We start from the raw sequence: 27,244 nt of genomic DNA, 5'->3' as shown, positions 1-27,244 counted from the left end.
CCACTGCATTTTTAGGGGTGCTAATAATTGCAGAGGTACTTGTAATTTGGGGAAATTCAGAATTTTTGAATCCAAACTTCTAGCAGAAGCTCTGCATTCCTTTTGTTACTATTTGTTTTGCATTCAAATTCTATTATATTTCCTCTGTAGCAGAATGACCATGGGTTCCGATTTGATCTAATTACTAATTACTGAAACAAAACAGAAGGCTTTAATCCCTACTTCTTTTCTCATCTGGCTGTTGTGGTAAATGTAAGAAAAATCACTAACTTTAACCATCCAGTCTAATTCAGGTCCTTACACATTATTAGGGTATGTATTAAGACAATTGGGATCTCTCTTCTCTCATAGACCACAGAAATGATAAGCGTGAGGCACACAAGGCAAAAACATTGAGAGATAATCCACTGATTAACTTCTTGCTGATTTTAGTTGATGAAAAATAATTCAGTTGCAGAGGTATGCTAAGCTGGATCTGAGTAAACTGGTGGTCATGTCTCAGAGCTGCTGCGTTCCTCTGTGGTCAGTTTACAGCTATGAAGGAAAGCAGTGAGAAGGAATGTAATGAAGAAGATGGCTTCTGAAGATTCACAGCCTTGTTGTGTTCTGTTACATTCAAAACATTTCCTACAGCTTGTAACTGTGGGACTCAGTATATTTATTTTGCAAGGAAACTGAAAAATACTGTAAATCCATCTGTAGCAGAAATGCTAGATCACGGCTTGAAACAGTGATGGAGCATCTGGTGGGAAGGCAGGGCCAACCCAGGGGAGCTCAGGTGCATGTAATGCACCTGAGTAACCAGAAGGGGTGGAGCCAGGATCCACCCCTTCCCAGACCTCATTTAAGGGTTGGCAGTGGAGAGAAGGGTATCTCTGTGGAGATCCCTGATTACATGAGGTATTCCAAAGGTAAACAGTTTTTCTTTCTTTGTTTCTGTGTCTACAGCTGTCGTATTTGGCTTTGTTCTCCTTTGCTGCAGCCTAGGATTGTGCTACTCTGCTATTGTGGCTGTATTTTCCATCACATTATGTCATTACAGCATTACACCATCAGATTAGAAATAACAGTTTATATTCTATTGTAACGCTGATATGAATCTTTTCAGAGACTTGAATATAAGAATAAAGAATTCTTTCTTTCTTCCACTACTTCATTTTTGTTTTGTGTGTTCTGGCAGTAACTTAAGGAGCAGGATTTCTAGTTCCCCTCACCTGGTGATACAAAATTTTCACTAATTACGAAGACTTTATTTCTCTGTGGTAGTAGTTTTGCCTTCTGTTTGAAAAATAAGAGGATATGAAGGTCTCTGAAGGCTTTGCTGATCAGATCATTGAAAATGTTCCTAGCAAATAGATCAAAGCTGTAATGCAGTTTTTCAATAATTAACTTCTAATAGGGTAGAATTAGATACCTAAATATTTGGTGATGAAGAGAAAATTTAAAAGCCTAATGATGAAATCATGGAAGAGTTTTTACAACCTGGAGCAAAAAGTGTTGATTCTGGTCAACACTTGCCATTGTTGTACAGAATGAAGAAGAAAGTTAAGATGGGAATGTGAAAATCCTGAGCAGAATAGGTTGCTCCAGAGAGAAACTTCACCATGAAAATATGATTTACTAATTTAATGGTTCCTAAAGAACTGGCATTAAAGGAGCCAGGAAAGTATTACTATGAAGACTCAGCTTGAACTTGCACTCAAGCAATGTAACTAAATGTTTTTGCTACCAGCCCACATACCTAAATAAAAGTTAGAGTGTATGTGAAATTCATGCTTTGTGATCTCAAAAGTATGTATATGTGGTAGATAGCAAAGTCATGTGTTAACTATGTTGTGTTTCTTTTAAAGAAATATAAACTCTGCAAAATCAAAAAATCCTTTTTTAAATCACAAATTACTTTCTAGTGCTAGAAAGAATTGCAATGATAGAGTTGTGTGAGGCAGTAGTCGTTGACAGATGTGTTTTAAACAGTGCATTTGGTATATTTATTTAGTCTGAGACCTATTATGATTCAATTTAACTGTTACATTAAAGAGGTAACTTTCTAAACGACTAACAAAACGCTTATGTATTTTCTAGAAGTTTTTTGTTAGTGTTTTTTATTATATGCTCTACTGGCTGCCTATTATGGAGCTGTTTCTTCCAAATAACATGCAGTTTGGGGATTGAATTTGAGATATTTCTTGTCTGTATTTGGTTCCCATAATTCCCTGTACATTTTTAGAATTCATTTGAGATATTTTAATAGAAATCAAGTGTGCACCTAGCAAATAGGTTGTTCTTCAGAGCTGGAAATGATGTAGGAACCTGTTGTTCAAAAATCAACAAACAGAACTATTCATCCAAAAATCTCATTTTCTGTAACTGTTTTTTCCATTTTGTCTCCTTATCCCATGCAAACCTCTCCAGGTGTGCTTTTCAGTTCTTCATTCCTTTTGCTTCTTTTTTATGATGTGTTCTTCTGCTTTGTTGGTCTTATACAGTGTATTAAACCAGGTAACTTTTTCTAGAAACCCACAAATTGCATCAGTTTTGTTCCATGAACTCAAGGAAACTATCCTTGTCCCATCGATAGCACAAGGAGGTCCTCTGCTGCCATTTTAAGAGACAGCAAATGTTATCTCTACAGAGTTGTTGTGATAATTTGCAGTATTTCAGAGTTCTGTGAGGCAGTTTTAGCTTTTGGTCTTAACTGTAATTGTCTTATCCGTGTGTCTGTGTTTCAGCTGGTTTACTGGAAGTGCAAACACAGGATTGGGAATGTTCCCACAATGGAGAAATACACTGAAGGCAATGCATGATAGCTGGAGCCTCTGTATTTTCTGTTCAGATAACTGTAATCTGGCTATCTTAAGTCTTGTAATTTAGGCTCTGACTTCCTCCCCCCCTTTCAGGGGAGATTGAAACCAATGAAATCTAGGTTCATTTCATATAGATTTGGATGAATTAATGTTAGTGACAACTGTCACTGGAATAGAAAGGGTTTTCAGATACCTTTTTTCATTTGTGAAGGAGTTACATAGTCAAAAAGTTCTTGTGTTTAGCAGCAGAAAACGCTTCCTAGCATTTGGAAGATTAAAAAAAAAAGTTACCTGATAGAAAGTGTTATGCTACTATAAAAATCATAAAGAATATCTTTCATAGACAGACTATTGCCAGCTTTTTAACATTACAGAGAAACTATCAAGAAGTGAAATTCCTCTTTAATTTGCATACTAACCCATACATAAATGCCAGGTTATTTTAAACATCAGCTTGCTTTGCTGTTTATTTAAAAAAACAAATCATATTTTGTATGGTTATATTTTGTTTTGCCGATTTATTGGACAAATAGATGTCATTAATCCAATTTAAAGTTTCTTATATTTTCTAAGATTTTAAGATTTTTTTAATTTTTTTTCTTTTGGTGTAGTTTTTAGGCTGCTAGTCACTTACCAGCCCAGGGACCTTTCAACACAATTACTCAAAATAAACACCAGATCAATGACATGAGGGCAGTTTTTGATTAGATGAACAAACCCTTTCTAAACAACAAGTTTCAAATAACTTGCAGATAAAAAAAAAAATTCAGAAAACTGCTTATTCATAGAAAAATATATAAAGTTAGATGAAGGAACATACCAGAATTAAGGTGAACCTACTTCCTATTTGCCAGTTTCCGTGGAACAGCATCAGAAGGAGATTTTTGTTCACTTCAGTAGCATGTTATGTGGTTGAGTTTAGGTTGCTGTAGCAGTCAGCCTGAGTTTAAACAGCTGGTTTATAAGGGGAGGAAGGAAATTAGTGCAATCATTCAATCAGTATGAGCCATAGTCACACATGGCTCTGCTTTGGAGAACTGAGAACAGCGAGTAGTAGTATAGTTTTATCTTAGCATTCACTTCATATGTTAATATTTAGTCTTAGGACAAGTGTGCAACTACAGTTGAGCTTCATAGGCTGAGATTTAGATTTAAACAGTTGCTAGTACAGGGTGTGTGTGCATTTTTGCTGGGGGAGATTCTTGTGCTTTGTAATTATTTTTTCATGAAAACACAAAGCAGATGTGTGTCACAGTTTGCTCCGTTGCTGATTATCTTAGATCATTGTTTAAGGTACAGAGGTTGTGTAGCAGAAGCAGATTAGTTTAATATTAGTGACGTATACCTTAATGGAGAAGAATACAACCAGAATGTTCTTTCCAAAATGATGAATATGGTTTGGATCTTTCACACTTCTCTAATACTATAGGTAAGTCTATCTTTGACGCTTTTGGAAATTACTAGGACTTTAAACAGGCATGTTCAGTTTCCCTGAATCATTTGCCAGTCATTTTCAGAGATTTTGATTCCATTGTCTTAAAAAACTAATACACACTTTAAAATAAAACTTCTAATTCTCATCTTTAATTATTGTTGTTATTAATCTGAAAAGTCAGGAAAAAAATGTGTAGGTCTCTGGCCTTAATCTTTTTCTTAAAATCTTGTGACTGCCTTTTCTTGTTAAAAGTTGTATTTGCTTGAGTTCTGGCAATAGGGAGCAATATATATAGTGCTTGTTCTAATGGTAAACTGTTCATGTTTTCTGTTGGCACAGAAATGGCTCAGTATCGTGCTTTTTTTTATCAGACGTTTGAGTCTGTTAGCATTATTGGCTAATTTCTCATACTGGCTGGTTTGACAGTTGTCTGGCATTTTTGTCCTCACAAAATCTTCTTCATGGTGTGGGTTTTTTGTTTTTGTGTTTGTTTTTTTTTTTCCTTCCAACGTTGAAAATTATTACTTTCTGTAGGTCAGGAACACTTCTTGTCCCCTTCTGAATTTGTTTTCCAGTCCACAGAGTTCTGAACAGAGAAACACTGCCTTCAATAAAATATGCTATGTTTGCACAGCAACTTCTTTTATTGTTCTGTAGTATTCTCTTTGGATGAGGTGTCTCTCTTGAATTATTATTTTAATTAGTTTTGATTTGCTTTGGTTATTGTTCTCTCTTGCACATACAACAAACTGTCTTGCAGCAAAGTTTAGCCTGAAAACTGTCCCATTACAATTACAGACACTAAAAAATTACAGATCAGGTCCTTCTGGTGCTATTCACTGTGAACAGAGTAAGAGCTTTTTGAAGTTTATCTCGTCTCAAACAAGCTGTTACAAACTGTGACCTCACCAGAGAGTGGAGTACAAACACGTACCAACTTATTTCAAGGAACAATAAACATTGAAGAAAGACTGCTTGGGATTTTGCTTTCAGAAGTCTTTTGTAGGTGACAATTTCAGAATCATCCTGCCTTGCAAAGAACTATCCAAGCTGAAATAAACAGTATATTTCTTTCCAAAAGATACAAACAAAACAAAAAACACCCCAGCATATGGCTTTGTAGAAATTTCTGTCTGAAGAACTCCAAACTGCATTTGTGCATTAAGCAAGAGCCAGGTTGTCCCAGGTTAGGGACAAAGATGCTCACTTTGAGCAAGTATTTAAATTGTGCTAGGTAAACCTGGTCTGTGTGTCACTGTATATACACCATTTAAAAGCCTATGAAAGAACTTGTTTTGAAAAATTAAGCAGTTGAAAATTGATATTCATATATATTAAGGCACTGAATCACTATCTAAGGCATAATGTTTAAGAAAGATGTAAGAAAGGCTTTTACCATATTGTTTATAAATAGAAAACATCATAAATTTAGCACTTCCTAGCATCTAGAAATTCTGAAGTATCTTGCAAAAATAAGTTTTATTTAAATTCTTGTTTTGAATGATTTCTTAAGAAGTTAATACCAGCAATTGTGTTTGTAGAACCCATACTGTCCTTTCATCCTCTGATGTCTTGTCAGAATAATTGTGCTCTTGTGCTCTTAAAATTAATGCTAGATGCAGCTTCAATGTAAAGATAATATTTTCTTCACAAAATCTTCCTTACAGCCTTTATTCTGGAAGGGACGTAAGCAAACAGTGTGATTTAAGTTACTCCCCAGGCAGCATAAGCATACACGAAACAACCTTTTGTTTTTACTGTAATCACCTGTACACCAAACCTAACAGAAGCCTTGAAAAACATAGAGAGGTTTTGGTTTACCTTCTAGAGCTTTAGTAATAAATCCAATTGAGTGAGATGGGTGGAACTCAACAACGTAGTATAATTGAGCTACATTGGACTTGGTTTTTCCCTGACTACTTCAGGCACTTTATTAAGGTGCTTTGAGTTAGAAGAGTAGTTTCTCTAGGATGATTGTGTAGTAAGGATACAGTCCCAACTATAGCTGTAGTGAACTACTCTCTCAAGAGCCCTTTTTTTTTTTCCCCTCTGTTTTCAGAGATAGCCTAAGGAGATGGGGCTGATGTCAGAAGTCAACCAGGAAGAATTCAAGCCCCCTAGAGCTTGTCTCTACTGTGCTGAGAAGTCCCTAGTATGATCAGTGCATCATATTCACGTCTACAATTTGGCTCTTAAAGAAGGGGGTTTAGGAAACATGCAGACATGGCGCTAAGGCTCATGGTTTAGTGGGCATGGTGGTGATGGCTTGATGGTTGGACAGATGATGTTAGAGATCTTTTCCAACCTTAATGATTCTATAATTCTATGGTTCTGTGTACCAATTGATTCTTCTATCAGTTAGTATAGATACTAGGGGAGCAGCTGGTTGGTGCATCTTATGTCATAGTCAAAATTAGCCTTCAGAATTCAATAGTATTCAAAGAGATGGTACCGAAAAAGGAGGGTCCAGCAATGCTGCTGTGTTTTCTATCTATGAGAAGCGGTAGGTGTTTTGTACAAGTTTCTCAGGTGTTCAGGGTTTCTGACTCTTTCAACACCTTCGAAGGTACCAACCTCGTCTTCCCTTCCCTGCCAGGAGTGGTGGGAGCAGTCTGCTGCTGGAGAGGGAGCAGGGTACATCCCCTGCACAGAGGCAAGAGGGAGACAGATGGTCCAGGTCCCTTTTCTCACAACATTGCTAATGCTGGTGGTTGCATTAGCCGGATGTAGTTATTCCACCTAGCATATGTATCCATCTCTTCAGGCTGTTTGTGTTATATGGCAGTTTTGGCAATCTGCCGAGATTTTTCTGAGTAATGCAAGTGATGAGGAATAATGTTATTAACCCCTTTTATGCTAGCCAAACATGATTTTTTTCTTATGAATGAGAGAGAACTTTTGTAACTCCCCTGTCCTCACCCTTTTTCCTTCCTCCTGCCCATCAAAATGTCAGAGAAGACAATGCATGAAGTAGCATAAACAGAGAGGTTCCTGCTGCTATCTTCTGAAAAGAGTACAAAATGACCGGGTATGTGCTAAAATGGTTTTCTTGTCTTTTCAGAGTTCATAAACTGTGCTATTATTTGGTTGTTTAAGGTGATAACTTCCAAACAGGTAGGAGCCAGTAAATCTTATATAAAAGTGGAATTATAATCTTCATTGTTAAATAACGGGGCTGGAAGGAGAGAAACTTCCTAGGGAGGTGGTAGCATAAAAAAGGGAAGGTAATGTGATTCTCCTCTATATTTTTTGCAGCAGTTTAAAAAGATAATGTATAATTCTCTGTTTTCTCCTGTTCTACTGAGCTGCCAAGGGCAAATCTGAATGGCAACCACTGTGCTTAGTGCTGACAACCTTTCTCCTTCGTTGTCACTCTTCTGGAAGTGAAAGGTTTGCATTTGCACTGCAATACAGCACTGGAGGGTTTTTCTAAGGTGAACCAAAAGATAATGCTTCCTAGTCTCACTGTGGTGTGTTTTCTAGATCATCAGATGGCTCTATTATTGTGGAGAGCTGCTTACTAGAGATGGTCATGTTATGCTTACCATTATTAAAGTATTGACTGCTTGTCTCTGCCTTAAGAATAAGACAACTGTATTTTGATAAAGGATGGACAGAGAAAGTGTGAGTAAACTATCTTTTTCTAATACAGGGAAATAAATATATTAGAAAAAATGTGTATGGGCTTGAATTTTGAGGAAAAAACAGAAGTTTGTAAGCATGTCTTTTTTTATGAATTCTGCTGATATGGTAATAAGTTCTGTTTCATTATGAAAGTCTTCATTAAAAAGTGATCTGAGAGCTGTACAGAGGCCCAGACAACTTTGCCAGATATCCTTTGCTTAGGTTAGTGCTCCTTTATTACATCCAACTGCTTTTTTTCTCCTTATGTCTTCCTTTCTCACCTTTTCACTGGAAGATGTAAATTTTGATGCTTAACTACTGTGAACTGTATTCTGTGCGGGATAGCAAGGTACATATTGGTCACATACTGTGACTTCGCATAGCATACTGTGTATCAGCCCAGCTGACCTGCACATCCTCAGTCTTGCTTGTGAGCTTCCCTGGGCTGTCTGCCTAGGAGCAAACAATACTTATTAACTCACTCTTGAGTTGCTAATAATTGAAGCAGCATAATTATCAAATACTTGGACTCATTCCACGTCTGAAATAAAACAGCTGTGTTACAATGTTATGATCAAATTCTTTCACTGTTATATGACCTAATAAATTAACGGTTGGGAATCATGCATTTGTGACTCACAATCTGTCACTAAAATACACTAATTTCATCAATGGTCTTTTGGGTAAATTTTTCTGAATGGGCACTGGTTTTAGCTTTTAATAGTGCCTTGACTTTGTCTAAAAGGAAGTGTGGCTGTTTCATGCTAGCAGTTCTATGACAGCGGAGTTAGTAGTCTCTGGTCTAAAAAAGAGTAATGAAGAAATTAGAAAAAATGAGATTTATGTAAGGGACTGGCTTTACGAGGGATGAAATGACTCATCAATTTAGTTAGCGACATAGGCCAGCTACTAAGAGCACTCAAAATTTCCCTGGGTTGCTGCTCAAGGACCTGTCTGCATGCAATCTACTTTATGTAGATTGATTGCTCTGGAGAAAGAGTAGTACAGCAGATTGCAGACTAACTGTCGCTACAATGAGATTAAGGGTGAAAAATTAAACAATTTCATTCTTGCTGAGCAAAAGATTAATATCTTGTTTGCAAAATATAATCAGTTAAAACTACAAGCAATAAAACATCCTTCTGAATTCAGCTAAACATGATTTCTCATCAGCTGCTCAAGTACTAATGTTTGCTTGAGAACTGGAAATTTAGCATGCTACCACACAGGCTGACCTGCCTTAGATGCTTTTCAAGGCAAAATAGATCCGCCCTGTTTTTATTTCTTTCTTCGTTTTTTTGTTTGTTTGTTTTTGTTTTGTTTTTAATCTATTAGGTATACAGCCATCAAAAGGGCAGCATAGTCAAATGGTATCTGAGCAATGCCATTTGGAATTAAAAGTCTTATTTCAAAACTGGAAATGTGAAGACAAAAAAGAGGAGAGAATTGAAATGCTGCAGAGTTAAAGCAGTAGTACAGGTCACCAAAATAGATTCTGGGGAAGAACCAACTAAAGTCATGAGATCTCATGATACCAAAAATAGGAAGGTCTGCCAGAGGTCAGCAGACCTGAAAGATGATGGACCTGTAAAAAGGAGAACTTCTGAAAGAGAATGCCTTTGATTAAAACATTACTGAATTCTTAGCTTTAGTGCTAAGATGAACTTGTTATATGGCTGCATCCTTCTGACTCTGAAAATAAAGGCCAAAGGTGCAATTTCACATTTTGCTTAGGTCAGCTGGAATCTGAGCTCTATGTCAGACCTATGGGCTCCTTTGTCATACCCATGTTCTGAGGTGCGGGCTCCCACCTTTCCCCTTGTGTTAGTGCTGCCATCAACATGTGGTAGTTTGTGGATCCAGATGAAAAGTGAAAGAAGTAAAAACTATAGAGTCAGTGACCTGCTTACCCATCAAGAATCACCTAGAAAGCCTCATGACTGCAGGCATTACTACTGGAATAGGAGTTTACTGTTACATCAATTTAAGCATAAGCCTACCCTAAGGAGCAATGTCTGGTTTCATAGACACCATAGATTTCGTAACTGACTGACAAAATAAAGAGTAGCAAATCATCAGGACAAGGTAATATTCCAAGGGTAGCTTAGATATGAAGTTTCTGAACGGAAGTAGTTTCTCTTGTTTATCTGTTGGTCTGCCTTGATAGAAGAGGAATGGGAACTAACTGCTTTGCTGGTCTTAGAGTTGTAGAAATGAACATGAGGACTGAACTAGGAAGCTTGTTTCTAGTACTGGAGAACTGGTGCTAACATTGCAAAGATAAGAATTACTGGAAATGTGGTAAAAAAAAAGTTGAACCTCGAAGAGTCAAAATAGCATGTATAAAGAAAAATAATGTTTTATGAAGGAGTCAGTGAATATATGGGTTATTTCCTTGACTCTTTCATCTTTGGTTTGGCTTTTGAGAAACAAAGATATGCTTAGAAAATGCTGGAAGGAGTCAAAAAAGGACTACAGAGATGATTAAGGGAGTGGAGCATCTCTCATAAGGAAAGGCTGTAAGACCTGAGACTGTTCAGAAGAAAAGATTCAGGACGGATCTTATCAATGTATAATCAAGGAGAGTGTGCAAAGTGGATGGAGCCAGGCTCTTTTCAGTGAGGCCCAGTGCCAGGGCAAGAAACAATGGAAAAAAACTGGCATGCAGGAGCTGCTGTCTGAACACTAGGAAATACGTTTTTATTGCGAGGGTGAGTGAGCACTGGCACAGGTTGCTCAGAGAGCTTGTGAAGTCTCCTTGGAGATTTTCCAAAGCCATCTGGACATGGTCCTGGGCAAGTGGTTCCAGGTGAACCTGCTTGAGCAGGGGGTTGGACCTGATAATTCCGGAGGTCCCTGCCAACCTCAGCCATTCTGTGATTCTGAGGCAACTGACGTGTGAGCTGTGAGTGATGAAATGTGAATGGACAGCCACTTTAGATTCAGCTGTTTTCAAACTTTTCACATAAAAATGCAGGCTAGGCATTTTTTATTTCTATTTTATGTTCTTTAAATGTATTTGTGGCTGTATTTCATGGCTAGCTTAAAACACTGTGTGTGCAGGTGCATGCAAACTGCATAAGATGCTAGAAATATGGCAAGAGATAGCAGCTATTGGAGGACAGAGAGAGTGGCAATAAACTAAATTCTTCCTGTTTTCCATCAGATAGCTCAAATGTGTTACAATTCCCCCCCATGACTGTATCCTAATATTAAGCAAAAACTACTGCTACTAATTTTTAAAATAGAGTTTTATTTATTGAGTAAGAGGGAATTAAATATTTCTCATGCACAATATAATGACAAAATCCACTGTTTTTTCTGTAACCACTCTAATGGAAAAAAATGCTGAGAACAAAATTCAGCACTGAATAAAACAAGCACACACAAATGGTGAGTGCAGTTTCAAAAGAGGTGTGAAAGTATTGCTTTTGTATTAAGTATGGATTAAAAAATGTATCCATCCATAAAGATGAAAACCTTTCTATGTCGCTCCTGCCTAAATACTTATATCTCTTAATCTGCACAAATGAGGAAATAAAGCCCCAAGCGGTCAATAAGTGAAAGATCTCATCTCCATAAAGTGTCACAAATCTTCAATGCTATTTTGCAGTGCTGGCTGGGTTGTAACGCAGCAACTGTCTCCTGGCAACTGTGCAGCCTGCTGGGAGGCCCAGGCGGGTTCCTGTAGCCCGGGCCACTGGCAGCCTTTGGATCCTCACAGTCCATGCCTCTTGCTGGAGGCCGCAGGCCCTGGAGAGTTTGATGCCACTTTGGCAGGCCCAGGTGCAGCCATTCCTGCAGGTAGAAGCACGTGTATGGTCGTCAGTTGCCCACATCAGCCTTTTTTTGCTTAGAGAACTTTAATGTATTAATTGGTTCTCTCTCGACTGTACCAGCAGCGGTTGTCAAAACATTGTTTTTGTGGCGAAATGAATCTAAACAAGCTCTCAAAGCAAAAGCAATACATTTGCAGGCCCAGCTCAAAATAACTATTTGGAGAGAGTTAATATAAATAAGTAAATCATTGTGCATCAAAGAAAGAAATTCTACGCTTAATAACATTTCTCTCCATCTGCTCGCTTAAATGCTAAACTAGCATTGTATGTATGAAACTTCTTTTAAAAGCTAAATATATACATTTACTGTCCTTCTGACAAAACTCATCATTTTGTTATTTGTGGTATTATGCTTTATTTAGGAATCACTCCAACCATTGCATAAGCTGCAGGCATAGAGCAGTCCACTTCATTCAGAGCTTGGTTCCAGCATTACAATTTGAATCCTCTGTAGCAGGAAATTTCAAGCTATGAAGTAATTTGCTACAAAAGCTAGCAATTAAAGATGTTTATAATAATTTGTGTAATCATTCATGTGATAGTTGATTTGGGGGCTTATAATTTTGCAAAACTGTGTTCTGAGGAAAAACACTAGTGGCAATTCAGTAGATTGAAAGCTTTCTCCTTTACCTAGGTGGATAAATAGAGGGAAAGAGGGAAGAGAAAATGAAAGAATGATTCCCAGAATGTGAATAAACGCAAGATTGTTCCAATGCTACAATTTTGTTATCGGTGCTGATGTGAAGAGCTTTGCTGAGGCTGTCCCAGCGGTAGTACTTACAGTTCAGCTGCACCAGCATGTTCTGTGCTAGTCCTGAACCATCCAAAGTGATCAGAAATCTGTCCACATTTGCTTACTACTGGTATATCTATTACTAAACCACAGGAAATAACATTCCAGTTTCTTTTGAATTCTCCTGTGCAAATGGTTAACAAAATATCAGACTAGATCCACTTTTTGTTTATTACTTTACTGGCTGTTTCCTTTGCCCTAGCCTCAGTTGGCAGGTTTGTGGGTGATGCTGGCAAATATGCTGTTCAGTTTGCTTTGCTTTTTTCAATTTATTCCCTTTTTTTTTTTCCTCTTCTTCCTAAATTCTGAAGTGTCCACAGTGAATGAGTTCTGTTAATGACCACACATTAATAGATAACCATATATTCATTTTACAGACAGCTTCTGTATTGCTTTGTCATTCATTAATGCTGTTCAATCCAGCGGTACTATTTAACTCATTTTAATAGCTCAGTCCAGAAAGAACCTGCTGAAACATCTTTATTTCATAAATTAAATACGTTCTCCATGTGTAATGGTTAAAAAGAAAGTAAAAGCTTCTAAGTGAGAGAATGTGGCATGTTAGGCTGCAGAAGCACATCAATGTCCTTCATGAGTACTGGCTTCTTTGATCAGTCTCTTTCATCCCCCAATTATTATTATATTTAGTAAAGTGCTAGTGATGTCTGAATTTGCGGTTTGGATAATGGGTTTACATCTCTTAAACGGGGATGGATTTAAGGGCTTTGGCCTGATGCTGCGGAACTTAGCAGCCTGAGGAGCATGGGATGAGGTGTGAGTGCTGCAGGACAGGTGGACAGGCAAGGAACGGAGCTCTGAGGCTGCATGTTATGTTCATGCTGTTCTGCCTCAACTGGTGCAGGAGCATCGGTGTGGGGATAAGAAATGACTGCAGATAAGATTGGATGCTGTGAGTGTTATTTGAACCTGCAAGGGCTAGGCTTTCTCACAAACTCTTCCTGGTTTGTAATATGCATGAGTTCCATTGCTGAATGCTCTTTTCTTTTTCTTAATATGGTTCAGTCTTATTAGTAACAGAATCAGTAACATAATCAGCATCTAGAGCACACTCAGTACTTCACAATTATCCATGTTCTTTAGATGATACCAAATTTCTTTTTTGCCTTTATAATGCCATAAAGTAGGAGACCGGAGTGAGCTCCAAGCTGAATATCTTTTTCAAGCTGCACTCAGCTGGCAGTCCTTGGAAAGGCTTTATCTGAGATAGATACTTTTACTTAAACTTGATCATAAGACAAGCATGTTTCTGCCAATAGGACTTCAGGATTTTGCTACCTTGTATTAATCTTTGAAAGATGGATTGATAACTTGCTATTTATATATGTTGCTTTCTCCTTGAGAAAGAGGTTAGAGCTGCATCCCACCCATTCCATGATTAGATTTCCATCCTAAAGCATGATATATATAATCTGTTTCTGTGAATATAGATTTAAGATCTTGTTTTCTCCCTTTCTTCATCTAGAATATTTCTCTGTATTTTGAAGGTTCATTCTCTCATTAGCTCAAGTAGCAGCAGGAGATAAAGCTGCCTGCTCCTGAGGAAACCTAAGGCCTGAGGTGCCCCAAACCTCTCCATGGGGTTGCTAAGGAAACAGGAGAGCTTTTTGGGGCATGCAAGGCTCGGACGGCTCTCCAGACAGCAGCAATGCCATTCAAGCACATGGCTTCCCTGCCCTTCTGCTTCCCGCAGAGAGAAATGCAAAATATGCTGGCAATCCGTAATGCACCAGCCCACTCCTTTCCTTCTTCTCCACCTCCTGCTCCACCCCCACGTGGGGACTTTTAATAAATCTGTCAACAAATAAATGAATGCCCTGGAAGGGAGGATGGCTACGCATTTTGGACCAGACCTCTGAAACTAGAGTGAAGAGAGCAGAACCAACAGCTGCACATCACCTCTGGACCTGTGCAGAGATGCACAGAAGCTGACTGCAGGTGGTTGTCTTCTCTGTTTTGGGAGGTCCTTAGGGAACAGCACAAAAAAAAAAAAAAAAAAAAAAAAAAAAAAAAAAAAAAACCTGCAAACCAACTCAAACCTTTCTGTTGATCCCAGACTTTTCCTGCAGTTGTTTTCCTCAGTTAAAACTTCTTCCTATTGTGAAAGTATTTACTGTATTCCCTCAATGAATTTGCAATTTTAGATTTTCAGTATTTAGTAGTAATTTCATAGAAAGCATTAATTTTTCTGTACGGTTATCTTATTTTAGTGGTACTTAATTTAGTCAAATTCAGATTATTTTATTGTTCCATTATCTCATTTCCTATTTATTAACATAAATGTCTTTACTCTTCAGAGACAGAATTGTTGCTTCCTATGTTTTTTTCCAATATTCCTTACTCAAATTTCTTGAGTATCTGCTTTTATTATTTATGAAATTAAATTTCATCCTTCAGATTTAAAAAAAATATATATATTTTCTTAAAACATAGGCTTATCTAATATCATTAGGTAGAATGTGATAAGGGTGATGAGGCACTGGAACAGATTGCACAAAGAAGTGGTGGGTGCCCCATCCCTGGAGACACCCAGAGTCAGACTGGACAGTGCTCTGAGCACCTGGTCTAGTGTAGGTGTCCATTGCAGGGGAGTTGACCAGATGACTTTTAAGGGTTCCTTCCAACTCAAACAATTCTGATTCTGTGATTCTAGACAGCTGTAATTATTTCAATATATTTTTTCATAAAACAAATTTAGTTTAATGCCAAGTCCAGTTTCTTGCTATAATATAGATTTTTTTTCTGATTTTTTCTATAAAGACATAGTAGTTAGGCATATTTTGTTGGAAGAGTACCAGTTTTGTGATTAGTTAAGAATGTGAAATGCTGAGAGAACTGATATTACAGAGATCGTGTTAACTATGAAGACATTATTTCTCACTGGTGACCTTTTAAGTAATGTTTCTGAGAAGCACTGCTTCCAGATTTAAAAAAAAAAAAAAAAAAAAAGGTGTATATAAAAATGACTAAACTTACTATATATGGAGTATCCTAACTGATTAAAGAAAGTGACAAGCTATCTCTTGGTTTGGGTTTTGGAACTGGATGATCTCTAAAATCCTTTTCAATCCAATTCATTCTATGATTATTTGATTCTATGATTTGGTGACAAGAATACTTTATCGTTAAAGTATAAATAAGTTCTAAACTGACAATTTATCCAGATTTTTAAAACTCAGTAGCATTCATTTTCTTACACTGATGAAATCCCATTAAGTGGTAACTCTTTCAGTGTTAAATTTCATAATTCATAAATTTCAGAGCAGAACAGACTGACTCCCATGAGGAAAAGTATTTTTAGGAGGTATCCTATATGCTTTATTTAGATCAATATTTTGACTATTTCAGGTCATCTTCTCTGGCATGCCTGTATGTGTATAAAGACGTTCCTGTAAGTATATAAATTCCACTAATGACTGGAAGGCACTCACTGGAAGAAATACAAAAACATGACCTGATATGTTTGTTTATGGGGGAGAGATGAGATAAACTAGCATAAATCATAAACCACTGTGGCATTCTACCCTCAGTTTCAAGTCCACAATGAATGGATGACAGTATCGTTATTACCAAAACAGATAATAGAATCACTGAATCACCAAGTTTGGAAAAGACCTCCAAGATCATCTAGTCTAGCTGTAGCAGAATCATCCCACAGTTTTCTACTCCATGCATGTAGTCAGTATGGACCACAACAAAACTGAAATAGCTGGCTTTGTTGCTGTGTTACTTATTTCAGGAAGTTGGGACAACATACTGCAAAGTCCTCCAAACATCTGGATGTTTGCAAATGTTCCCAAGACTAAAGATAAAGGCTTCCATTTGCTTCTTGTTCCATTTTCTCCCCGGACTTCTTTTTGTTCTATTTGTCAGGTGTTTTGTTTGGTTGTTTTGAATTGTTTGAGAGGATTTATTTTCACACTTTAGTACAATTCATTTCTAGTAATATGAGCATAGTGTTTGTCTTGGCTTTGTTCCTCATAGGTATTAGTGACTAGAAATAAAATCATCTTGACTGTTAAGAGATTGAAGATACCCCATCAATTATTTCATAGTTTGATCTTCTCATAGTGCAAAGTAGTTGTTGTATATGATTGTGTATCAAATGCTCTGTAAAAAAAATGTTTGTATGAGCTATGACTGGTATGTAATAATTGCTTATTCCATGCTGATAAGCATTACTTATCTTTTTCATTTTTCCCTCAAACTGAATGCAGTCCAGGAGCTGATAGAAACGGGCTGTATTGCTCAGCCTTGTCCATACTCTTTGGCTTCTGGTTCTCTTGCTTATTTACTTAACATTCTCTATAATACTTAGGAGTAAATTCAGATAAATATCATTTGGATGAAGTTTCATTATTTTTTTTGTTTTAGTAATTTGATCGGATGACTGTAGTTTTTAAATAACCAGAAGTTTAATTTCAGTCTGTTGATTTATAGTCACAGCATGGAATCATAGAATGCTAATAATAATGCTAATAAGTAATGCTAATAATAATTTTAGTTTATCGTTTTACTGGCAATTTTAATCCTTACCGTGTCCTTATCACAGAAATCTGATTTGATTGAATTTTTTCTCATAGATACCAAAGAATTTTTATCAGACTTGAAAATACGTAAGAAAAATGAATGAGAGAGATTTGGGGAAGATCAGATGAAATAGCTAAAAGTCTCAAACAGTGCAACTCTGCCTTACATGTGAGAGGTACTGACTGGGAATGGTGTTAGATATTAATTTGGATTGATATGTACATCTGCCATGGGCTATAATTATTTCAAATTCTATATGGTTCCCAAATAAATGTACACACCCATAATTTTTAGATTCTGATTGGGCTGTTTTAAATTCTGTTTTTGAAGATGCAATGCAGTTCTAGCTTTCTTATACTAACTGATTTTTTTTAAAAATTTTGTGCAGTTTATCACTGTCTAATTTAACCAGGGACTACTGTATTAAGCTAGTTTAATAGAGCCAATCTACACCTTTTAAAAGGCATACCAAAGCACTTTTAGCAATGGATTTAAAATTTTAAATAAACTTCCCTTTCTTTCTAATCCTGGTAAAGTGGATAAATAATCTGCTTTTGGAGTTCCCAGTACCAAGTCAAAAGTGCCATAGCCAGATGACAGAAAACACTGATCCAGCACAAACTTGCTGCTGTGGCTCAATTTTTTTCAAACGTTTGTTGATAACTGAACTTGTACTGGCAGTACATGGGCTAGCTCAGCTGGCATAAAGTTCGTAGAGAGGCATCAAGCAGACAAAAGCTCAGATCATCTGTGCTGGGTAAGTGGACAGCCATGTGTCCTCAGTGATCATGGTTGCAGTCCTGCTGTGGCTCTGCCAGTGCACCCTAGCAGTAGATACCTTGAACCACTGCCTTAGTTTATACGGTCCTGACATAGGGATATATAGGAAATAACTTGAGTGCATGCATTTCACCCAATTAGCAACTCATGTTCATAGTTATGTGCTTTGAACCCCATTCAGCTACCACCTAGTCTGTGGATATTTGGGTTTCACAGGGATCAGATTCCATCTCTAAATAGTCATATATTTCTGGGAATGAATGTGGTTGCTAGACCTTATGTACTGTGAGGTCGGGGACATTCCTTGCCCTTCTGAGGGTCAACAAACCAGACTTCTACTCAGGTTGTCTCACAATTTGATTTTATCTGATAACTTATAATGATGCAGTTTTGCACTCTATTTTCATTCTGAAACAGACCATAATCTTATCCAGCAAGTTTTAGATTTGGATGTAAGAATGCCTGTAATCCCATGCCTAATGTGCTTTAATGACTTTTGTATTAAGAGTCACTGAGATGGAGCAGTGAGTAAAAGGGACTTTCTACAGAATGTGACTTCAGTCATATAGGGTTGAAGTGAAAATCTTGCTCATCTTGAAGAATACACTCTGACTGGTTTCTGTGCAAGGACCTAAGGATTACACCTCCAAGTGTTCACATACAACCCTGTAAACGGAGGGAAGGCATAGCGTGTTAGATGCACTCTCTTCTTGAGCAGTTCCTGCTATCCAGAGTAGCTCCTCAATCAATCTGCCAACAAGTGGATATCATTTTGATATATCTCATTTTTCCTGGGTGTGTATGCTTAAAATGTTTGTGGTGGGCTTTCCTGAGAATGCTATAGGGAAGAAGCTAAAAATGTTTAGTGATGATTAACATTGCAGGGCCTAATCTGCTGATGGGCATTGTCCAGAAATTGTGAAGTATGGCAGGCCATTGTTGTGGTTTTTTTTCATACAGGGAGCTACTGCTATGCACTGTTAAAGCAAGAAGGGGGAAAAAGTGGTAAACCATGCAGCGATGTATCTGCCACATCCTTTTCACATGAGAGTCCCAACGGTCAGAAGAGGACTGTGGTCCTCCAAGGATTTTCACCCTTGAAGACATAGGATGGGTTGGAGCCTTAAAGCAAAAATTGCTCAGGAATGGGTGCCACTGGGTATCAGGATTCCTCCAGTAACTGATTTCCCAGCCCCATTCGTTCCTGGCACCCACTCCTGAGCTCTTTTTGCTTTTCTTAGTAGTGTTTTCAGTAGGCTGTCCAACATTTGCTGTTCTCCACAGATGTAATTATTTTGGATGTTAGTTTTTTGTTTGTTTTGTCCATTTTTGTTGTAAATTTTCCTTCCTGTAGTGACAACCCAGATGCTCTGTTTCCCATATTAGTTTACTGATAATTACTGAAATACAGTAATTTGTATAAGGATAGATTTAATTTAAAACAAAATCTCTCTAGTTCTCTCTGTCATCATGCAACAATTCAGTTTTTTACAGTCATTAAATCTCTTGAAATGGTGGTTATCTATTTATGTAAATCAGTTGCCAAAGTAATTAATACCGGAATATAACTGCCCTGCCAAATCAAATGAGTTTTTTCCTGGAATTATTTTTGAAAGATGGTAATTGCTGTTAGTGTAGACCAGGATCTTTAAGAGGACTAAGGAAGGTTTAGAGATGTGCCAGTTTTCCTTCTTTTCAGTTCCGTGGAAGAAGCAATTCAGTCTCTTTACTCAGTAAAGATGTCTCCAGGCAATTGTAGTAAAAAGCTGTGTAACAACAGAAGTGTAATGTGGGAACACAGCTCCTCTTTGATAGAAACTTGAAGTGATCCCACCCCAAAGCTCAGCAGGGAAGTGAACCAGTGTTTTTTAAGAGAAAAAACAAATAAGTATGGAGTAGTAGAGATGGATAAGTATTGTCTTTTCCCCACAAGGGTCAAAGCTCAGCTCTGAATTAAAAACCACATTGGGCAGGCACACTGCAGCTTAGAAACAAAAGGAAAAAATGGAGTGGTAGAAGGTCAGTGGGGACAAAATATCTTGAAGCAGCTCTCATTTGGGTCCAGTTCAGATTTGTTGTCTGGTTGCATAGATTATAATACCATTTTGCACAACGTGACACAGTGGGAGATTTCTGAGTAGCGAAACTACCTGCTGTTTGTTTCTACTGTGTTACCAGGAAATAAAGCTTAACTCATTATTTTTGTAAATAAGCAAGATCTTAGCAAATAATTATACCAAATAGCATAGCTGATGCATCTCTGATGTCTTAACAGAAATATTCTTCGAAGGCCCTAACAACAGGCTAGCTGCTTCAGCTGAAGGACAGTGCTTAGGCACTAATGGGAATATATAATGAGAATTCCATGTTGATGGCCTCAGTAGACACAAGTACTTCTGTACTCCTAATGCGTAGGTATTATTTCACACCAGGCTCAGGAATGTTAAAAAATTTTAACACTAGGGCTATGTTTCTTCAGTTTTGAAAACAAAACAAAAATAATACCTATTTGTTTCTCTAGAATACAAATGCAGAGTGCTACTAACTAATCAGAGGAATTCTCTCTTAACTCATGATTTTGTCTTAATTAACATTCATTAATAAACATTTGCCTTATTCACAGCAACTAAGGAGTGCAGAATCAAGGTACTTTGGCTCTTTTCTTCTGGTCATACGTTGCCCAAGGTTGCAAAAAGTCACAGCGCATCATGTTCAGGTAGCACAGGTTGGAGCCTTGTTAGAAGGCTAGGTTAGGTTTAAGCGAATGGGTGGTAGGACAGTGCATATAAGATATACTGGCTCTGAAATCTGAAAGTTTGAGTCCTTATGCTCTGTGTCAAGACTAGTGCCCTGCAGGCTACAGGTTTTTGCTGCTGGCAGTGGTGTGGGATTTTTGTTGATGTTGTTGCTACTTTAAATCCACATAGTTACACTGTGCAAGGCCTCAGATAACTGCAGTGATCAGAATTGCAAGCAAACTTGGAAGAGATGAAAGGGAAAAGGTCCACTGGTGAGTCTTATTAACTGCAACTTCAGACTCAGGGCTCTGGAGCTGTGCACAAGAAGGAAACCTCTGCACGTATGTTGGTTCATGGATTCTTTGATGTGAAATGTGTGTTACTAGATACTGTTTGAAAGAGAAGGCTAGGTGAGATAAGCTGTTGTTTTGATACCTATCGACAATTCCTGCGAATCTTGCAAACTCATTTTAGTTCAAATAGGTGGACCATAGTCTACATGGAAGCATTGATTTACCTTTACATTTTTAGTGCCTACATTTTCCTAATCCAAAATTAGAGTATCTTGTTATTTTTGAAGCTGCTTCTACTTATTACATTAATTTATGTAACACAACAATGGGTTAGATCAGTTACTGTTAAGCTTTTTAGGCAGGGAGGTAACATGCACTTCTCAGAATATCAAATCCATCACTATGGCATACTATATGGAGTATTTCAGCATTTTATGTCACCCTAATTGCCATTTCACATAAAGGTGTACAAAGCTGACACTTTCTTCTTTCTTGCATTGTTCTTATTCTACTAATATCAACTTGACTGTAACATCTCTATGATTATGAATATACAGTGCATAAGCATGTAAAAACAAGATTGTTATATTCACAAGAGTATGAAGACTGCCCTTAACTGCATACAAATATTAAGAACATAATTAAGTAGGTGGTTAAATCTCATTTGTAACATGTTTCTATAAATATTACAATTATCTGCCTTGTATGCCTTGAATGAGGTATTCTTCAAGACCTTGACTTCTTTCAAATGATTTATGCTGGCCTAAAAACACACTATTTAACTCTGGGATTTAATGACTTTCTCTATCCACATCCAACATATAACAGAAAGAGTAACTTCCCACCTTTAGTGTGAATCAAGTTCTTTTACTGGGTATTGACGTTGACCTTATGCTAATCTACTGGGAAATTGAAAGAAGTAGACATAAGAGGTGTCACCCTTAGAAAATTACAAATGTAAAAACAGTTTTAACTTGTGATTTTTGTAGTTGTTAGCCCCTGATCTTAACATTCTTTCAGCTTGTCTTTATTTAAGGAATAACAACCCTTCATAATATGTCACATTTAAAGCCCCAGTGACAAAAGAGTTTCTATTTCCAGAACAAAACAAAAAAAAAGGTTTTTTAGGTCTCTCAGCACCAAAAAATAATCATATAATGTTAAATCTTATGTGTCACATGCTGTGATTTGGGGGTAACTCGTTTGTTTTTGCTAGCTTGTTTGGCAGAAGGGAAAATCTTTTGAATTCTATTTTTAACGTTAGCATGGTATTGTAATTCTTGCGTTTAATTCAATACCTAGTGGGAAGAACCTTTATTTTTTTTTTTTCTCCTAATTGTAGTACACCAGGCTTTTAAATGCATTTATGCTGAGCTTTCATGCTTAGGTATTTTTTTAATAGAATGTAAATGGGTTCATAGGTAGAGTGGTTAATTTTTGCTAATATGTATATTTTTATATTTATATAGACAGACTCATCTATACATACATGCACAGATATCTATCAGAGAAAGCAACAGATTTTATAGGCAATGGAAGTTGCAGGGTTTATAAGCTTCTAGCATAGCATTGTAGGTAGACATTTTTCTTTTTGCTTATGATATGACAGCATCTCTATCTTCAGGATGTCAAGTTATCAAGAGAAGAATGTATGTGGTTTTTGAGACAGCTGGTAGAAGCTAATCATGTTTGAGGAATAGATATCTGAATCTATTTAAATGTCTTCTCAGTTTATTTCCATTACCGTTTACAGGATCTAACTGGCTTTCAAGCATTCTGATACTGATGATAATTTGTGCTCAAGTTACTATTTTACTCTTTGAAAGGTGGTTATGTTTTTCTGTTTTCTGTCGAAAGATATACTTTTTAGTGCTTTTTTGAGATCACAGTATTTAAAACTATGGCCTCAGTTTCAGTTCTAAAGTAACTATATATAGATTGAAGAATTTTTTGAGTTTGGCAAGTTTATTTGACTCGATTCTTAAGCAACTCCTGTAGTCAGTTTTGAGTTTTAAACATATTAAATGTGAGGAGATCGAAATAGTGACTAAAATCAGTGATACTTAGCTAGGGATTAAAAGAGTTGTCTCTATGATGAACGGCATATAAAACTTCGCTGGAGATTTGAATGTGCAGCTCACCAAAGTCGGAAGACACTTGGAAGATCAGCAGTTTGGAGGAGTAGGAAGATGCCTAGTGGAGGTGGTTATAGACTGCACATATTTTAGCTATAGCAACAGAGATTTTTCTTCCTTTACTCCTACATTAAGTATTTTTCAAGTATTCTCTAAATAAATGTCCTTGCAGCAATGGTGAACTTTTATTAAAGAACTGAACATAAATGAAGAAATTAATAGAACTTAGTATGCACATACCTAGCTTAAAACTTAATTTAACAGCAAATAAGAAATAGGGAAAAACACGAACAAGTAGTTTCTGTATCTTAAGTTAAAAGTTATTATATAATCAAAAATATTGTATTTGTATACTACCATTATGTTCTATGCTTATTACTAACTGGGTATATTGAAAAAAATCTCTTGCTGAGATCTGAAGCCATTGCAATCTCTTATCAATCACATAGTTTTCATTTTAAAAGTCTGGTGTACAGTAGGGACAATGGATGTGAACATGTATAGGAGATGACTTTTATTTGCTACATGTCTTTCTCAAATTTGTTGAAAGGGAAAAATCTTAAAAGCTGGTAGGCTTTATTATCACTGAGTCTGGACCAAATTACATAGGAACAGTAGGGGCTCACTTCCTATCAGTCCTGCGCTGTTGTGTTTGAAGAATGGATTTCTCACAGATTTTTATTCCTTCTAATCCACTTCTAAAACCTCTAGGTAGATTCTGCAAAGTTGTGGTTACCGTCCTAGCCCTTTCTAGAACAGGCCAGCAGTAGATGAATGGGACTTCCGATGGTAGAAAGTGGTAACACAAAGTTGAAATAATATATTTGAATGCCTGTTTTAGTAGCATTGTGCTGCTTACTAAGAGCTACTGGAGCAGAATGACTCCTTTAAAAAGATAAACCTTCCCATAATTACATGTAACTGAATAATAGAACTCAGATGAGATTGCACAGATTTTCCCAGTGGGCTAAATGGCTGTAACTTTGGTTGTGATGTGTCGTTTACAGGGAGGGTGTTATGCTCTGTTTATGCAAGGAGTATTTTAGATGTGGAGGTATATAGAATGTTTGTTTTGTCATTGTTTCTAAAATATTTGTTTCCAAATGGAATGTGGAATAGTCTTAATTTAGAACAGTAAATACAAAAGCCTTTATCTTGAATGTGAAAAAATAACTCAGCCTCCACTCTTACCTACGCAGCACTGCTAGGTGATTGTCTTGATACCTGTTTTATATCCTGACTTAAAGAGATCTCAGCAGACTATGTAGATTCATGTATGGTCTAGGATATACTATAAAGACTACCAAATGATTTTGGTTTGAAGTTTTGTTTTACTCTTGGCTTAGAAACATTTCTTTAAATAGATGGTAAGACTGACCTTTCCTTTTTAAGGAGGAAAAAATTAAGCCAGAGCACTACTGAACAGGAAAGACAAAATATTCATGCTATATTTGTCTGGCTGTGTATAGGTATTATAAATTTAATGCATACAAGATGTAGTTTAGGTTTTTATTGTGTGTTTAAAGATGCTACCCAATTAGCATATTTAGATTTCATGTGTCACCTTACATGGAAGCAATTAGAATATCGCTGGATACTGGTCTCTACTTGGAATGTAGTGGTGGTGTTCATTTACCCAGTGTATTCAAGGTGCGGACGTTTGCTTTCTTGCGGTTTTTGAGTTGCGTATTAATCTGTATTGGGGAAAAAAAGGGAAGATTCTGTTTCAGAATCTGCATATGACAGCCTTCACTTCCAAAAGCCAGAGGCAGGCAGGCTTGAATTTTACTTCTTTGTTTTAAAAGTTGCATGAGACTGGTGTGTCCTGTTAGAAAATAAAAGATCACGTTTGCCAAGAATTTGGAAAAAACAGGTGTCTGGGTCCTGCAGTGGGGTATTTGATTCTGTGAAACAAGGAGGATGTGGGAAATTCAGGCATCTGCAGCAAGTTTCATTTACTACCACGCCTTTAGGCTGAGGGTGTGTTTTGTACTAGCTTTGTTGGTAGAAAATAGACAGGCATGGTACCAACAAAGGTACAAAGTATTTCTATAGTAGGTTCCTGAAATAGGAATGAGAATAAAAGATTCCCTTCTGCAACAAGCTCTTGGAATTCCCAAAATTTAAATTTGACAATAAAACACTTACTTCTCGTATGCATTTCTTGGAACCTGACCACTGATGTGTCAGTAGTTCTATTCAGCTATCTAACTTCATGTCACTTCTCAGTACTATTATACTTTTTATTTTGAAGTTAGGAGTTCTGTTTCTACCGAACTGGCTGATCATTTCACATTTTTTTTCTCAGGAACTGAATTCACAAGTCTAAATACCCTAGCACCCCAATTTAAAAGTGGAAAAATAGGGTGTTTCCAGAATAATTTTTCATAGGAAAATTTGACATTTACTTACATCCTAAGGATGACATTGAATATCACTCTACATTTTAACCTTTTTTTCTTGAGTAATGTAGTAGTATTTCACATTTCTTGCAATCATATTGGATGGGATGCATCCATTAATGGATGACGCCAGTAGAAATGGCCGAATAGCATTGAATTTCTTGGCTTTAGTACAGCAGTTACTGTAGTAGTCCTAAAAAAAAAAAAAAAAAAACCAAAATTTTTTTTTTTTTAAAAAAAAAAAAAAAAAAAAGCGTTCCTAAGTGGTTGAGGATTGGATTGATCATGTGATCGCATTGGAAGCCCATCTTCTGGTTCTGTGCACCCAAAACATTTGTAAAAAAATATATATATACATATATATCACTGTTTCATGGACTGATGGTAAAGTCTTGTTTGTTGATAAGTGTAGATATGCTAATACTAACCCTTGGATGAAATTGAATGCTCCTGATGCTAGCTGGGAGGTTATCATCCTTTTATTGTGGAAGGTATTCATCACAAAATAACTGAGTAACTTTCTCAGCTATGCTACAGCATTCTCATGATGTGGTCACTTCAGCTCGATGGAGAAAAATTATCCCACTTGTTTGACATTGCCATGATGGTAAAATTGGTAGCGTGGCATCTTTACTTACTTGAAGGAGCTTCTGTTAGCTTAGCTAGTTCATGATATGTGCTCAAAGAGATGGTGCTCTGATGCCAACAGAAAAGCTTCTGTTGTCAGCATTTACTGTCTTTCTGTTAAAAGAACCGCTGACACAGCACTCATGCTATGCATTCTGAAAAAAAAATACATGCAAAGTTAAATGGGAAATTTGAGAATAGCGAAAGTCCTAGTGAAAGTGCAGCTCACCAGGAAGTTGTAGATTCCAGGCCACTCCATGCTGCTGTTCCAATAGGTTTTAAGAGAAACTAATGTTTCTGCCTCTCCTGAAAAAGTAATAGAGCATGGACTAGAGCATATGGGCAGGAAAGACTTTTCTGAGCTTGTTATGTGTTTGTGTGAAAAGGAGGGAAGGAAAAGCTTATAAGTGTAAGAATAAAGAGTGAATTCTGAAGATGTCACATGATGCAGTCAGTATTTTCATACCATCGAGACTATAAATGAATAAAAATATTGCTTCAAGCCCTATCCATGTGTGGACAATATTCATACACCTGTTTGAAATAAAGAAATGGTTTTGATATATATTACTGGTTTCTAAAAACATGTAAGGTTCTCCATTTAGTTATCAACTATGGAACTTTGCCTGTTTTCAGAAGGGAAAGTGGCAGTAGGCATTACTTCCTTCAAGATTTAAGATGAAAGAAAAGCAGATTTCACTATAAAAGCTAAGTGGCCAATCTCAATGGATAGCAAAAAAAATATAATTTATACTGGGTTTAGCTAAGTATGTCTGCTGGCTCTTTTCTGGATGTGTGACGTGATCAAGGGTATTTTAAATATATTTCAGAGGTAATCTAGTTTATTAGAATACCTTTCAGTGCTACTTTTTACAGTGAAGTTTGCTTTGTATGAAGCATTAATGCATCATTCTACACCAAGACTTGTTTGTAAGGTGTAATGTAAAATCTTGATTCTTTGGCTGTATTAACGTCTTCCCTTTTAGCTAGCAGTAGGCTTGCTAATTTAGATATTTTAATGAAGGACTCATAACCTTTGTATAATAGCACCAAAATTATAATTGTCATTTTATTTTATCCACTGATATATTTTTGTATATCAAAAATGGAGTTCAAGTTGGGGAGAAACTGTTTACACATTTATGTATAGCAAAAAAAATCTCAACTCTTGTTAGGTTTTGTTAAACGGTTGGTATAGTGTTAAACATAACTTCTTTGCAAGATAT

General features: G+C 36.7%; 1 protein-coding gene and 1 long non-coding RNA gene across 12 annotated transcripts in view; both read left to right on the top strand.

The window, feature by feature from the left end:
• Positions 1 to 27,244, top strand: part of SHANK2 (SH3 and multiple ankyrin repeat domains 2) — a 344,725-nt gene that overhangs the window by 224,300 nt on the left and 93,181 nt on the right. The window lies entirely within an intron of this gene.
• On the top strand, positions 889 to 17,310 carry LOC110401275. Its single transcript, XR_002440318.1, has 3 exons — positions 889 to 911; positions 15,862 to 15,904; positions 17,097 to 17,310. It is a non-coding gene; the product is annotated as an uncharacterized LOC110401275 (long non-coding RNA).

Source organism: Numida meleagris, chromosome 6 (assembly GCF_002078875.1).
Source record: "Numida meleagris isolate 19003 breed g44 Domestic line chromosome 6, NumMel1.0, whole genome shotgun sequence".
NCBI lineage: Eukaryota > Metazoa > Chordata > Aves > Galliformes > Numididae > Numida > Numida meleagris.
Note: the sequence above shows the minus strand (reverse complement) of the source record. Positions and strands in the feature narration are given on the sequence as shown.